Consider the following 13,644-nt stretch of genomic DNA (forward strand, 5'->3'; position numbering starts at 1 on the left):
CTGCCCTAGATGTTTCTTAGGTAGTGTAAATCTTCTTTGTTTGATGGAGCATTTGGCATTTTATAGTTCAAATTTCTAAATCTCCTTCCGAATGCTGCATGTGTTACAAGTTAAAAAAAAAAAAAAAAAAAAGAGAGATTGAGAGAGAGAAGGAATCTGCTTTCAGTCACTTCATGGCTGAACTATGAACTTAGTGTTTTTTTTTTTTTTAAATTTTTTTAATTTATTTATTTATTATAGTCACACAGAGAGAGAGAGAGAAGCAGAGACACAGGCAGAGGGAGAAGCAGGCTCCATGCACCGGGAGCCCGACGTGGGATTCGATCCTGGGTCTCCAGGATCACGCCCCGGGCCAAAGGCAGGCGCCAAACCGCTGCGCCACCCAGGGATCCCTGAACTTAGTGTTTTGACTTGCAGGAAGGAGTTATTTTTCTTCCATTAGTAAGAAGATAGAAGATAGCTCTGAAGAGCAATGTACCCTTTGGAGCCAGTCTGCATGGATTAAAAATTCACCTTTACCACTTACCAACTCTACAACCTGAACTATACCCAGAGCCTTATACATAAGAGTGCCTTTCAATTACAGTCAGGGGCAACCCTTATTAAAACATCCTGTGTTTCAGATTCCTCTTCTTAAAAATGTGGATAATATTAGTAAACTCTTTATTAATTAATGAGTGGAAACCTCCTAATAGAGTCTTTAGCAATAGCAAATATTCTGTGATACCTATTATCATCACACATCATCAAATCCTATTTGTTTTTTTTTTTTGTTTTTTTTTTAATTTTTATTTATTATTTATGATAGTCACACAGAGAGAGAGAGAGAGAGAGAGGCAGAGACACAGGCAGAGGGAGAAGCAGGCTCCATGCAGGGAGCCAGACGTGGGATTCGATCCCGGGTCTCCAGGATCGCGCCCTGGGCCAAAGGCAGGCGCCAAACCGCTGCGCCACCCAGGGATCCCTCAAATCCTATTTGGAAATCAGTACTGGTAGAGAGAAGTCAGGAAATACTGCCCTAACATTTTTTTTTCACTGTGGTTATTAGAACTGTTTACCACGTATTTCAGGTTCCTTGTCTCCCAAGCATGTGGTAGTTTTGAACTTCAAAGCCCCTTGTGGTTATGTGGGCTATGTGACTAGCAGGATCCAATATACACGTTATTCCTGGGAGAGACCAATTCATTGTTTTCTGTCCCTCGTAATGATAATGAATTAGATTCCAGGTAGTGGCCTTGCAGGTAGCTAGGGTCTCAGAAGGAGAGTCATGTAAGACAGAGCTAGTACATGACCCTCTGAGATCTGGTGATTATCTTTTACCTCGGCATAACTTAGTCTGGGTGATTCATGATTGTAGTTGACTAGTCCCATGATTATGAGAGAAGAAACACACTGAGTCTGATTCTCCATCTGCAAAATAAAGAGGTTGGATAAGAAAGATCATCATTAAAGTTCCCTTAACTTCTAAAGTGATATATTCTTTGATAAGAATAATAATGGCAGTGAGGATAAGATATTTTTTATCAAGGAAAAACAGAAATAAGCTCATTACTAAGCTCTGAGACTCAAAGAACAAGAGTAAGGTGAAGACTAAGGTCAACTTTTCCCAAAGCATGGTCTTTAGAACTCTAATTGTAAGAGATACTTTGTGACAGAGGGTTCCATAACCAAATAAGTATGGGAAACACTACATATGATATTTTTCTCTTAAATAATCTTCATACATATTATCACATTCTTAGTATTCATGAAGGAAACCTTTGAAATATATTTTGCCAAGTAGTAAACCAATACAATTTCACTGTAAAAATCACTTTTAAAAAACTTCACAATGATAGGCTAAGAAGATGTAATTTCGATTTGTGCTATATGCTTTCCCATGTCCTTCTTCAAAATCCTTTTGGTAATTCCCTGCTTTTGCCCAGAGTCCCAGGAATGGGTGTATGACCCTGGATATCCCATTCCTCTGGTCATAGTAATTTGTCTCTGTATGGTCAGACCCCAGCAAGCTGAGATAGAGCCTTCAACATAATTAATATTTTTGATGACCCCTGGATTTAGCTGAGTCTCATTAAGATGCATCTTAGACTTCTCAGATATGTAAGCCAAAATTTCCCTTTTGTTCAGACTAAATTAAGTTGGATTATAGTCGCTTACTATTGGAAGAATTCAGTCAGGAACTATTCTACCTTGGAGTCGAGTTTGGAAAATGCTGTTCCAGAGTAAAACTGAGAATAAAATAATACAATGTTGAAATTTATTAAGCAATAGCCTTAGTTTTCTCTAAGGGAAAGTGGGTCTATTAGAGAGTCTGAACATGGATGTGACATATTTAGTATGAGAAGACATTTACAGCCTATTTTATCTGTTTTAAAAGATAAGTTAGAAAAAAAGATAATGGAAACAAATCCAAAATGATCAAAATATACCAAGGAATAATTTTATTTTTTTGTCTGCTTCACTTATTCATATTAGAAATATTAACTAAAGGAAGAGTATAACATTTACTTATGGAAAATAGTATGCTGCAAACTTGACAAATATAATTTCATCTATTTTTCACAGTAAAGGAGGGTAGGTAAAAAATTGACATCATTTTCCAGACAGAGAAACTAAGTCTTACAGACATTAAGTAACTTGCCTAATATCACAAACTAGAATATGATAACACTGAAATTTAAGGAACTCATAAATGATATTCAATGAAGTTCCTCCTTTATGTTTTGCAAATAAAGTAATTGATATAAAATTTCTTTTTTAAAAAAGATTTTATTTATTCATGAGAGACACAAAGACACACACACACACACACACACACACACAGAGGCAGAGACACATGCAGAGGGGGAAGCAGGCTCCACCCAGGGTCTCCAGGATCACACCCTGGTCTGGAGGTGGTCTAAATCTCTGAGCCACCCCGGCTGCCCTTGATATAGAATTTCTACTTGCAAGCTTTCCATCACTGAATTCCCTTGAACTTAGTAGCTTAAAACAAGGCAAATTTGGTATCTCACAGTTCTGCTGGTCAATAGCCTCGTGCACTAAGCTGGTTTTTCTGCTTAGAGTTTTACATGGCCACTATCAATGTGTTGGCAGGTCTATGTTACTTTCTGAAGGTTCTAGTGAACATTTCATTTCTAGGCTTGTTCAGATTGTTGGCACAATTCACTTCCATGTAGTTGTAGGACTGAGGTCTGTTTCCTTGCTGGCTGTTGGCCAGGAGTCGTACTTAGCATTCAGAGGCTGCCCTTATTTTCTGGTTTACAGTTCTCTTGAAAACCAGCAAAACCATTCAAGTCACACTCATGCTTGGAATCTCTCTGACTCTCCTCTTGCTGCTTTATCTCTCTAATGTGACTTTAGCTAAGGAAGGATTCTTCACTTTTAAGATGACATGTAATTGTATTGAACCCATCTAGATAATTCAGGATAATCTCCTTTTCTCAAATTCTTTAACTTTAAACACATCTGTAGAGTTCCTTTTGTCATGTAACATATCATATTAATAGGTTCAAGGAAGTAGGCATGGAAACCTTTAGGGGACTATTATTTTGCCTGCCACATTCTAGTTATATATGTCACAGTTGAAATGTTTCCAAATGAAAAAGATAGAAGTTTTATAAATATGATTTCTAAAAACACTCTGTCCATTTGCTTACCAAAAAATGGTGTATGTTCACATACACACCAACATACCATTACACTATAGACACGTAATTACCTAGGGATACAAATGTACAAATGATGGATATGTTTGAAAAAAAAAAAAAGGAAAGTTAGAGTTGATAGAATAGGTAGAAAATAAGAATTCTAAAACAATCTAAGGTTTGTTTGCTTTTTTTAATAATGAAAGGAGTACATAAAAACAACAGTGAGAGTTTCATTGACTGGTATTTTTTAGACAAGAGATGAAATCTGCTAGGTTTGTGAGAACAAGCTAAATCTTAGAAGAAAAAATTCTGGAGTATGACTCCTATGTAACAAATATTGTAAGAGGGTCTGAAATATTTAGGATATTATTAACAAGTAAAATTTCTATATTATCTTTATTCATAATTGCCAAATGTTGGGCACAATCAAGATGTTCTTTAGTAGGTAGACAGATAAACAAATGGTGGTAAAACCAAACAATGGAATATCATTTGGTACTAAAAAGAAATAAGCTATGAATACATTGAAGAAACTTACATGAATATTTCTAAGTGAAAGAAGCCAATCTGAAAAGGCTACATACTCTATGATTCTAACTATATGATATTCTGGAAAAGACAAAACTATAGATACAGTAAAAAGATCAATTGTTGCCAGGGGCTAGGGTCAAGGAAGGATGTATAGGCAGCATATAGATTTTTAGGACAGTGGAACTATTCTGTATGATACTACCATGGTGGATACATGTCATTTATATATTTGTCAAAACCTATAGAATGTACAAGCTGAACATTATTATAAACTATGGACTTTGAGTGATAGTAGTGTGTCAATGTAGGTTCATTGTTTTAGCAAATATAACACTGTGGTGCAGGATGTCAATAGCGGGGGAAATTTTGCTTGTGTGACAGCAGGAGGTATACAGAAACTCTCTGTACTTTTTGCTCAATTTTGATGTGAACCTGAAACTGCTATCTACTAAAAAATGAATTGCTCAGAAGGACTTGATAGAGAAATTTCAGAAGCTAACAGACTGAATGAGAGTCCCAGTGTGTAGTGACCTAACATTTAAATGTATAAGTATGAGGAAAACTTTTACTTAGAATTGTCAGTCTTGGAGTCTGTTCTAAAAATCTGGATGTCATATTGTTGCGGGTTAAGTTGTATTTTAATTACATACAGTATTTTTGCATTTACACACGATAATATATTTTTGCTATTTATGTTGGCATAAATTTAATATGAATGCAGGAGGGGAAACTGCTTGTTTTTCTGAGGGCTCTATCTGTTTATGTCATTGACATGAAGGGCAACACTTAACTTAAAAACAAAACAAAACAAAAAGGGAAACAGCCAGATTCACAAGCAGTCTCAAAACAAAAGAAATAAAGGTAAAAATATTATCCCCTTGGCTTAGAATGGGGACAACTAAAATGATAGCTATTCAATATCCAGTGATAGTCATTATTTAAACAAGGATGTTTAGACTGTTACCAGAAATAAATACAGCTAAAATAATGCTCAGTTTGTATGTTTCCATTGGGGAAGGTAGGGGTGGATGTCTTCCTTCATCCAAAACATAAAAGAGTTAGTAAATTCTTTGGAGGTAGGGAACAAAATTCTCAGCTACCATTTGCCTGTTGGGGACTTAAATACATTGCCTGGATAATTTCTTATCACTGTCTGATTGACAGACGATAGTTTGGTGCATTTAAAAGAAAGAGTGAGGGAGATCAAGGGTCTGAGGAATAAGGGATGGCTTTTATGCTATTATTTTTTATTAACTCTAAAGCAATTGCATGGACAAAGACTTATAAATATTTTACAAATGACTTTTAAAGGTTTCTCAATAATATCTAGTAGTTTTGAAAGTCATCGCAAAGCAAAAATGAAGGAAATCTCATTTTGACAACACTCGATCTACATCAGTTATTTTTTTTCCTTCTGTCTGCTGTCGATTGAAACAGAATCATAAATTTAAGCCTAATTTAAAACAACTCACAAATCTATAAATGAATCCTCTCAATGTTAAAGAGATGAACTTGTCTGATAATCCTTTGGCCTGCATTTTTACATTTATTGCCTCCAGCCTGAAAAGAGAATGCAAAATCACAGTAAAAACAAAAAAGTGTCAGTTCTCGAGACAGTGTTCTATCTTATTTAACCGGAACTACTTTAGACTAATTAAAATCAGAAGTATACTTTGCCCTCAGGCCGATACTGTGCAGTGGTACAATGAAGTATCCCTATTTTTATTGGAATACCTCCCTGGCTAACTTACCCTCCTCTCACCACTTTAGGGTCCTGTGATGTCTCCCTAAATGTTACCTATTCTTTCTTCAAAGTCTAGCTGGAGGGCCTACTTCTTCCTTCCTACACCAGTTCATGGTAGCTTTCCTTTTTCCATTCTGTTCATATTTTTTGGTACAGCTCATTTGGTGTTCAGCATTTACCTCTTGAAGCACATCCTGTATCCTCGGTAATGTCTGTCTCCTGTTCTATAGGCTGAGCCTAAGGAAAAAGCTCCGTGAGTGGAACATGCGGTGTCACTGTCCGTGGTCCTGAAACATGGTTGTTGTCGGCTAAGGAAGTTTTAAGTGTACACAGTTGACTCATGTGCACTTTATCTAAGGAATTTTTAAAGTGGTGTAGTGACGATGACAAGGAAAATGTAAGGCAAGAAGACGTTTGGAGAAAAAGATAAAAAGGATGGTTAGAGACAGAGCTCTCAAGCCATTGCCTGGCGAGAATAAGACACTTGGCTTTGATATTATTTTCAAACAATTGCAGATGTCAGCTTGGGAAGAAGGGGATGTAACATAGCTGACAAAACCAACGAACAAGGAGTATAAAAAATGCGTGTACCAAGTGATATAAGGCCGTACAAGTGTTGGCATGAACAGATACATTGATGCCGGTGGGCAAGCCGACCAGACAAGTAGCGTGTTGCGAAGGCAGCATCACTTGTGCCTTACCAAACTGCTATAGACGTTGTCTTTATTCTTACCTCTTGATTAAAAAAAAAAAAAAAGTCACTTGGCATTATGGCAGAACAAAGTAACTGTAACTTAGCAGCTTGTACCTTCTTCATTTCTAGCATTCCTGTAAGGGTTACATTCCAGTCCCAGATGATGCAGATGGACAGAGCATGTACTCCCTACAATCTAAGTTCCCCAACTAAAGTATAACCTCTGCGAGGACAAACACCGGACATTAAACATTCCTGATATCTTGAAATGCTTAAGTAGAGTGGCTGGTGCAAACTGGGGGCTTAGTAATGTTTTTTTTTTTTTTTGAACCAATAAAAGAATCAGAATGCCTTCCACATACACAACATTCAACCAAGGCTCGTGAAATGAGCAGAGGTTGCATTTGTTTTTAACACTTACATCCTCCACCAGGTCCTATTTTAAAGTCCAATCAATGCTCCTTCCCTTGCTACGCCAGGTCCCCACAAACCTACGTCCCATATTCAGCCTCCACCTTCGCGCGCTTAGGCCCAGCCCTTCTCCTGCCACGTGTCCGTGCCCTCTCCGGGTTCACCCTCTCTTCGTCCTCGTTAACCCCCATTCCCTTCCCTCCCGGCCCAGGACCTCTCCCGCACCGGGTCTCAGAAACCGGTCCCCGCGGCTTGCGGCCACTCAGGTCCGGGCGCCCGCCCGGAGGGGAACGCGGTTGTCATGGACACGGCACCTGCGCCCTTCGGCGGCGCCCCATCACCGCCGTCCCCTCCCCCACGCCCCCCACCTGCGGCGCGGAGCCAGCCCGGCCTCCCCGGCTCCGCCCCTGCCCCTCCCGCTCGGCGCTCCCCGGGCCGCGCGCGCCCGCGTGCCCCCTCCACCCCCCACCCCCCACCCCGCCCCCGCCCGCACCCCCCGGCCTCCCCCAGCCCCGCGGAGTCGCGGGGACCACGGGGGCGCGCGAGCGAGCGAGCGAGCGAGCGGCCGCGCCTGCGCGCTGGTCGCCTCCCCTAGCGGCGATTCGGGCCGCTGCCGCTCGCGCTGGGCAGGACGCGGGGCGGGCTGGGGGAGGGGGAGGGGAGGGGAGGGGGAGGGGGAGCGGCTTCGCTTCCAGCCCTGAGTAAGGCGGAGACCCGGGCTGGCGGGCGGAGCAGGAGCCACCGCACCTCCGCCAGAGGCGGCTGCCGCAGCTGCCGCCCTCGTCCCCGCCGCCGCCGCCGCCTCTCCAGTCCCTTGTGTGGTTACCCCTCCAGCGCTTGGGAGCGGGAGAGGAGGAGGAGGAGGCGAGAAACTCCCACCGACCCATAGAGGTGAGTCCTGGGCAGAGCATCCTCCATCCCTGCCTGCCTCCCTCCCTACCTCCCTCCCATCCTCTCCATCCTCCCCTCCCTCCCCGCTCCCCAACCCTCCCGCCCTCATCCTTCCCAACATCCCTCTCTCCTCTCCCCTCCTTTCTCTCTTCCAGCCTTTCTTTCATCCCTTTCTTCCTCTCTCCCAGCCTCACTTCCTTCCCACCCTTTCTTTCTTCCCTGTCTTCCTTTCAGCCACTCGCCCTAGAGCGCAGCTGTGCATCCTTTCCTCTTTTACCCCCTTTCTTCACCCCTTCCCCGGTGGGAGATCCCTAGCCTGCTACAACTGTCCGGATTCAGGGGCTTCCAGAAAATTGGGCACATATACTGAGGGATGCGCTCTTGCACAGCGGATGCCCTGCAGGTCCCTAAAATATTTGGATAAGGGTCAAGTTGAATAGAGTACTGGGACCTGGAAGGAGAAGAGGGGTGAAGAAGAATCTGTGGATTTGTGCAGTATTAGGGTGGGGGTGGGGAGGATTGTCACTTAAAACATGTTGCCAACAGCCCCCCCACACCCCCTTTTGGCAGTTTCTTTTTTCTTCCTGGAAATTACATATTCCCAGCGTGAGTCCCACTAATTTTAAATTAGCAGCTTTCCTGCTTGGATAGTCTCCGTGAGAAACCACAGGGAAAGAAGAGAAGAGAGGAAGAGAACAAGAGAGGAAGAGGGGAGGGGAAAGGAAGGGTGGTGGCGGTGGACGTTTGTATCCTTTACCCCTAGGCCTCTTTTGATTGATATTTTCAAACCACCCGCCTAATATTTGTCTTGGAATTGAACCCGTGTGTCCTTAGTCCTGTCACTATCTCCTTCAAAAGCAGAAACTCTCTAAACTTTAATGCGTGTGCACCATAGCATTATTTATGGACTGTTTTGGTCAGCATACAAAACACTAAGGTAGATTGATCTGGGAAAACGGAGCAGAAGGATGGCAGAGATGCACTTTTGTTCATTATAGGTTAACTTCTAAAGGAAGACAATGGAGGGGTAGTTTTTGGAGTAATGAGGTTATACTTCACAGGCTTATAAATATACCATTTTAATAACATTAGTTGTATTATAGGCTTTAACAGATATCCTTAGCCTTTCTCATCCACCTTAAAGGAATCGTAAATATCGTTGAGGAGAAACATAGTGTGTAATTCTGCTTGTGGTCTGCATCAGTGGAAAAGTTGAATTAGCTCCGGGACCATTATTAACAATTTAAAATTTCAGTTGTTTTGTGCCACTTAGTTTCGCCAAATGATATATTTCACTTTGCTTTCTTTAGCTTGCACTGTAGTCTCTTTCATTATATATATTAATAGTAGTTTTTCAGTCTTCCTTTTTGCCAGCATTGCTGCTGAAAAGTTTATTTATATGTGGTGGGACAACCATGCCTTAGAATGTTTAGCGTCTTCATCATTTTAGAAAGCGCCAACAAACCATATAAGTATAAATCAGAAATGGAGTATGTAGAAGCTTGTATTTTGCCGTGACTATATTCTCTTTAAAAGAAAAAACAACAACAACAAAACTCAAAAACCTTAATATCCTTAGAATAGCTGTATTTTATGTTTAATGAGTATGTGGGGAGGAACCGAAATTAATGGTGGATTCAGTGAAGCTGACAGTAAGATTCTGTGCTGTGGAGCAAATTATTGATTTTTTTCTTTTCATTTAAATTATTATATGTCAGTAGTGCAATATGCATTTTTGCATTTTATGGGCATGTAAAGTAGGAGTTGAGATGAAGAGAATTACCTTGCAAAATGATTGAGTGCTGATTTGATGAAGAACTGACACAGTTAATCATCTGAATCAGTTTGGGGGAAGTAGATGTTATTAGGAATGATGGACCTACCCCTTCCCTAAACTCCCCTTGGTAGGAATGCAATTTCGTTAATGGCTTGGTTGACTCTTAAGACATGTGGCAGAAGCTTGGTTGAATTATCAGTGTCACCAACATCCTGATGCAGAATTGCAGTCAACCCTGTCTGTATTTGAGTGGTTACATTACCTAAAAGTGAACACAATTGTAGATAGACGTGTTTTTGTATTGTTCCTTTTCCTGGAATCCCTTGAAGCTAGTGAAAGACTTTGGTAGTAACTCTATATGAATAAAATAAGTGAGTTTTATTCTAATTTACTCTCAAGTGACTTTTCCCCTTCCAGCATGGGCTTCATAGTTGTGAGTGTGCAGAGGAGGCAGCCCCTCTCTTTATTGCAGTTTTGCTACACAGAGTGATGTAAGTGTATGTCTCAGTTTTTAATGATGTGCTTACTGTGGGAAGAAAGGTACCTTTTATTTGTCTTCTTTGTAAACATTTGTCCACTTAGTAAAACAAAATACGCAAGTTTATTAAAGAATAGAAGGTAATATGACATCCGTGTACAGTAAGATTTTGAGAAAGATGAGTAAAATTAATAAAATATAAAATAGAAGAGGAAGTAGTACCTTCAGAAAGCAGCCTGCTACTCTGACCATAATCCACTTTACAGATAAAGATGGACTTCCTCTGAGGAGTTTCATTTCTAGAAGCTTCTGCCTTTAGTTGACTGGACCTTTAAGAACGTATGGTACAGATAAAGACCCAACAGAACAGTTCATGGATGATGTAGAAAATATTCTGGATACACTTTCCGTGCCTCCCTCACTCAGAGCTCTTAAAACCTGTCCGACACTAGGCCCTGGTATGAGGTGTTGGAAGGAAGTAAAAGACACTACTCTCTTTGACCTTAGCTTACAGTCTAGTTGAGGAGCACAGACATTTGCATGAGGTCGTATTTCACTATGTCAAACAAGATCTTTGGAAAGAGCTTTAGGTTTGAGTGCATGCCTTACTTAAGTGGTAGAGAGTTATGTGCCCTTGCTTACTATTTAATTCTTTTTCTTCATCTACAAAATGGGAATTTTCATAGACTCTGATTCATGGGATATTTTTTTAAGGGTTAAATGTGTTAAGCAGTGTATCTGGTATGAACAGTGTGTGTATTGAGTGAGCATTATTGTCATTTGGAGAAATGATTTTAAAACAATCTACGGGAACTAGAAAGAAGTGAATAAAAGGTCAGTGTTAGAGGAATTCCAAACGGGTCAGATGTTTATGTGGCCGGGGAAAGGTTATATTCAGGATATCTCTCGAGCTTGGACAGATACTCCTGAGAAGGATTTCAAGCAGCGTAACACAGCTAGAACAAAAGCAGAAACAGAAGCAGCAAGATGTGTTTGGGAAGTCTCTTTACTAGAATATTTGGCATATAGGTGAGGGTATTAAAATGTATTAAACATATAGTCAGAGTAATTACACTATCCCTTGAGGTGAGACAACTTGTTTTAGTGTAGCATCTATTTTATTACAGAATACTCAGCCACCCAGGGGGGTTTGGATTAGTACTCACCCAAAACCAGATCCCAAGGCACAGAATCCAAGGTCCAGGTGGCAGTGAGGACCCAGACTATTCTTTTTATCTCTTTTCTTCAAATTTCAAGGCAGAGAGTAAAGTTGAACTTTCTGAACAACAAAGGCTCAATATTGTGATTTTCATAGCTCTCTTTTGTTTTGCCTTAACCCGGGAATATTCCAGGACTGTCTGTATCTTGGAGAATAATTACCAAGATTATTTCATTTTGACAACATATGAAGCCAGTAATTTTAGGGTAATTATGTCTCCAGGAACTTTATTTTTATTTCATTGTTGACTTTTCCCAATAACAGCAATCCCCTCCCTTTTTTTGGTGTTCAAGATTATTAATGATCCTGTATGGATTATGCTATTTCAAGTATTTTACTGGGAGACTTAGCTGTGATGACCGCAGAGGGTCTGTTTGAGAATGTGCACTGAGCAAGTTAAATACCTGCATAGGATGGGGTGCGCATTGCTTCTGTCTATGTCTGTTGGTATATATATCCATGAAACAATTATCCAATAGCGTAAGTGATATGAGTTGTGTTATTTCATCAGAAAAAAAGATTTTCGGAGGATTTTACCTGCAATTTAAAAGTGTTAGTATTTATAGTGCTCATGTTTAATCCATTTTTAATAGACTGGCACAGTTTGGCTGCTTTATCCAAAATAGTAAAATTCTCTTCTTATATTTATTGTTTCATAGTTTTAGTAGTATAGAAGATGATCTCATGAACAGTATTTTATGGTATTTCCAAAAGCTAGCAGTCTAACAGGCCAGAGCCTGTAGCATTTTTATTTTTTTATTTTGAGGTTTTTTTTCTCAATATTTGGATGTTTTAAAGATTACCAGACCTAAATAAAACATATTCAAATGTATTACTTCTAGTTAGTTCCCTACTAAAGCACCAGTGATTTTTGACAGACTTTACTTTTAGACATTCTTATTTTCCTCATAAGTGAATTTTTACCTTGGAGACGAATTCTAACTCAACCACAAGTATGCATTCAACAACTCTTTGAGATTATTACCTCTAATACATTATTAAGAATCACAAAGTGATAGTCTGATTTTATAAAGCTTAATTTTATAGTGCTTTTGTTCCTTTTTATTTCAAGGCTGTATCTACATGTACAACTTTTAGACTATTATTTTCTAGTTGTGAAGACAGTGGGCATTAACAAGAGTGAAATAAGCAATTATCTTCCCTTGTAAGTTAAGGTGGTGACAACATGGAGAGGTGAAATAGGATAAGATAAAATGAATTAATTTCGTTTCATCTATTGAGCTGAAGAATTAATACTTCCTATTCAGTTAGGGGTTTTCTGTATTTTTTTCTGTCATGCTAATTAAATCCATGTTTTATTTGTTTAAATGTATGTACACACATATATTTCATTTGACATTCTTTAAAACTAGATCATAGATTTAAAAACATGTATGCAAAATCCGACGTTGGTTTTCTATTATTTTGCTAGTTTTTAGTATCTTGCTATTTTGTTTATTTGCCTTCTTGGAGAGAACCAAGTAATGTAGCACCTGAGGAAGCTGCCTGATTAGGAACAAGATCCAAATCAAGTAACATCCCAGCTTGCTCCAACATTCCTACCTTAAAATAATGGGCACCCCACCAGGGTTGAGGTAAAGTAAATAATTTTTTAAGATCCTAAGGACTATAGAATCATAATAGGAAATTAATAGAATACTTCTGATATGTTAATGCTGTTTAAACTGGGCTTATGTTGTTTATTACATATCTGCAGGAAATCCAAGATCTTTTCTTATAGCAGCTTAATGTTTCACAACCAAAGCCATGAACTCCTGATAGAGATATGTCAGTTCTCCCACAACCTAACCAGAAATCACAGTGACTTCATAAATAACTAAAGGGTATGAAAATTATCTGATTTTAATTGTGATTAGGCAAAGATTTGGTGAGAATCCACTTTCACAAGTTTATCTTAAATTCAAATGCCTGAAAGCTATTGGTAAATATCATTATAATGTCTTGCAGTAAAAAGGTAGATATGCCCCCTAACTATCTCAGAAAGAGCTAATTGTCTTCGGTTATTTCTAGGAAAGGGGATCCGATAATTCTTGAGAGTTTACCACTTGTCTTCATTTTCTTTCTTTAGGCATTGATATCTGCCAGAGTAATTTCATAAAATATGCTTCCCCCCCCATATATGCATACATGACATAACTAAGTATGGACAGAACTTGTTGAGGAAAATGTTTGCATCTAAATTTATCTCTTTTCACTTATGCTTTCCTTGTACTTTTTTGTCCTGTTAC

General features: G+C 39.4%; 1 protein-coding gene and 1 long non-coding RNA gene across 25 annotated transcripts in view; one reads left to right on the plus strand and one right to left on the minus strand.

The window, feature by feature from the left end:
• LOC144280721 (uncharacterized) overlaps window positions 1–7,383 on the minus strand; it is a 77,456-nt gene extending 70,073 nt beyond the window's left edge. For 13 of the 23 annotated variants that reach the window (XR_013349122.1, XR_013349126.1, XR_013349131.1 and 10 more), the window contains exons 1-6: window positions 7,256–7,355; window positions 6,517–6,660; window positions 6,105–6,212; window positions 5,654–5,741; window positions 2,158–2,228; window positions 1,321–1,406 (exon numbers count right to left, since the gene is read on the minus strand). This is a non-coding gene — a long non-coding RNA (uncharacterized LOC144280721). Of the gene's footprint in view, window positions 1–1,320; window positions 1,411–2,157; window positions 2,229–5,653; window positions 5,742–6,104; window positions 6,463–6,516; window positions 6,661–7,255 lie in introns of those variants that run through there. The other 10 variants (XR_013349135.1, XR_013349125.1, XR_013349134.1 and 7 more) reach the window with 6 other exon arrangements.
• Window positions 7,384–7,708: 325 nt separating this feature from the next.
• The window catches only part of CTNNA2 (catenin alpha 2), a 1,080,823-nt gene continuing 1,074,887 nt past the window's right edge, over window positions 7,709–13,644 (plus strand). For both annotated transcript variants that reach the window (XM_077843060.1, XM_077843058.1), the window contains exon 1: window positions 7,709–7,921. The gene's annotated coding sequence lies outside the window, so the exon portion shown is untranslated. The remainder of the gene's footprint in view (window positions 7,922–13,644) is intronic.

The sequence above is a fragment of the Canis aureus genome, chromosome 12 (assembly GCF_053574225.1).
Source record: "Canis aureus isolate CA01 chromosome 12, VMU_Caureus_v.1.0, whole genome shotgun sequence".
In the NCBI taxonomy this organism is placed as follows: domain Eukaryota; kingdom Metazoa; phylum Chordata; class Mammalia; order Carnivora; family Canidae; genus Canis; species Canis aureus.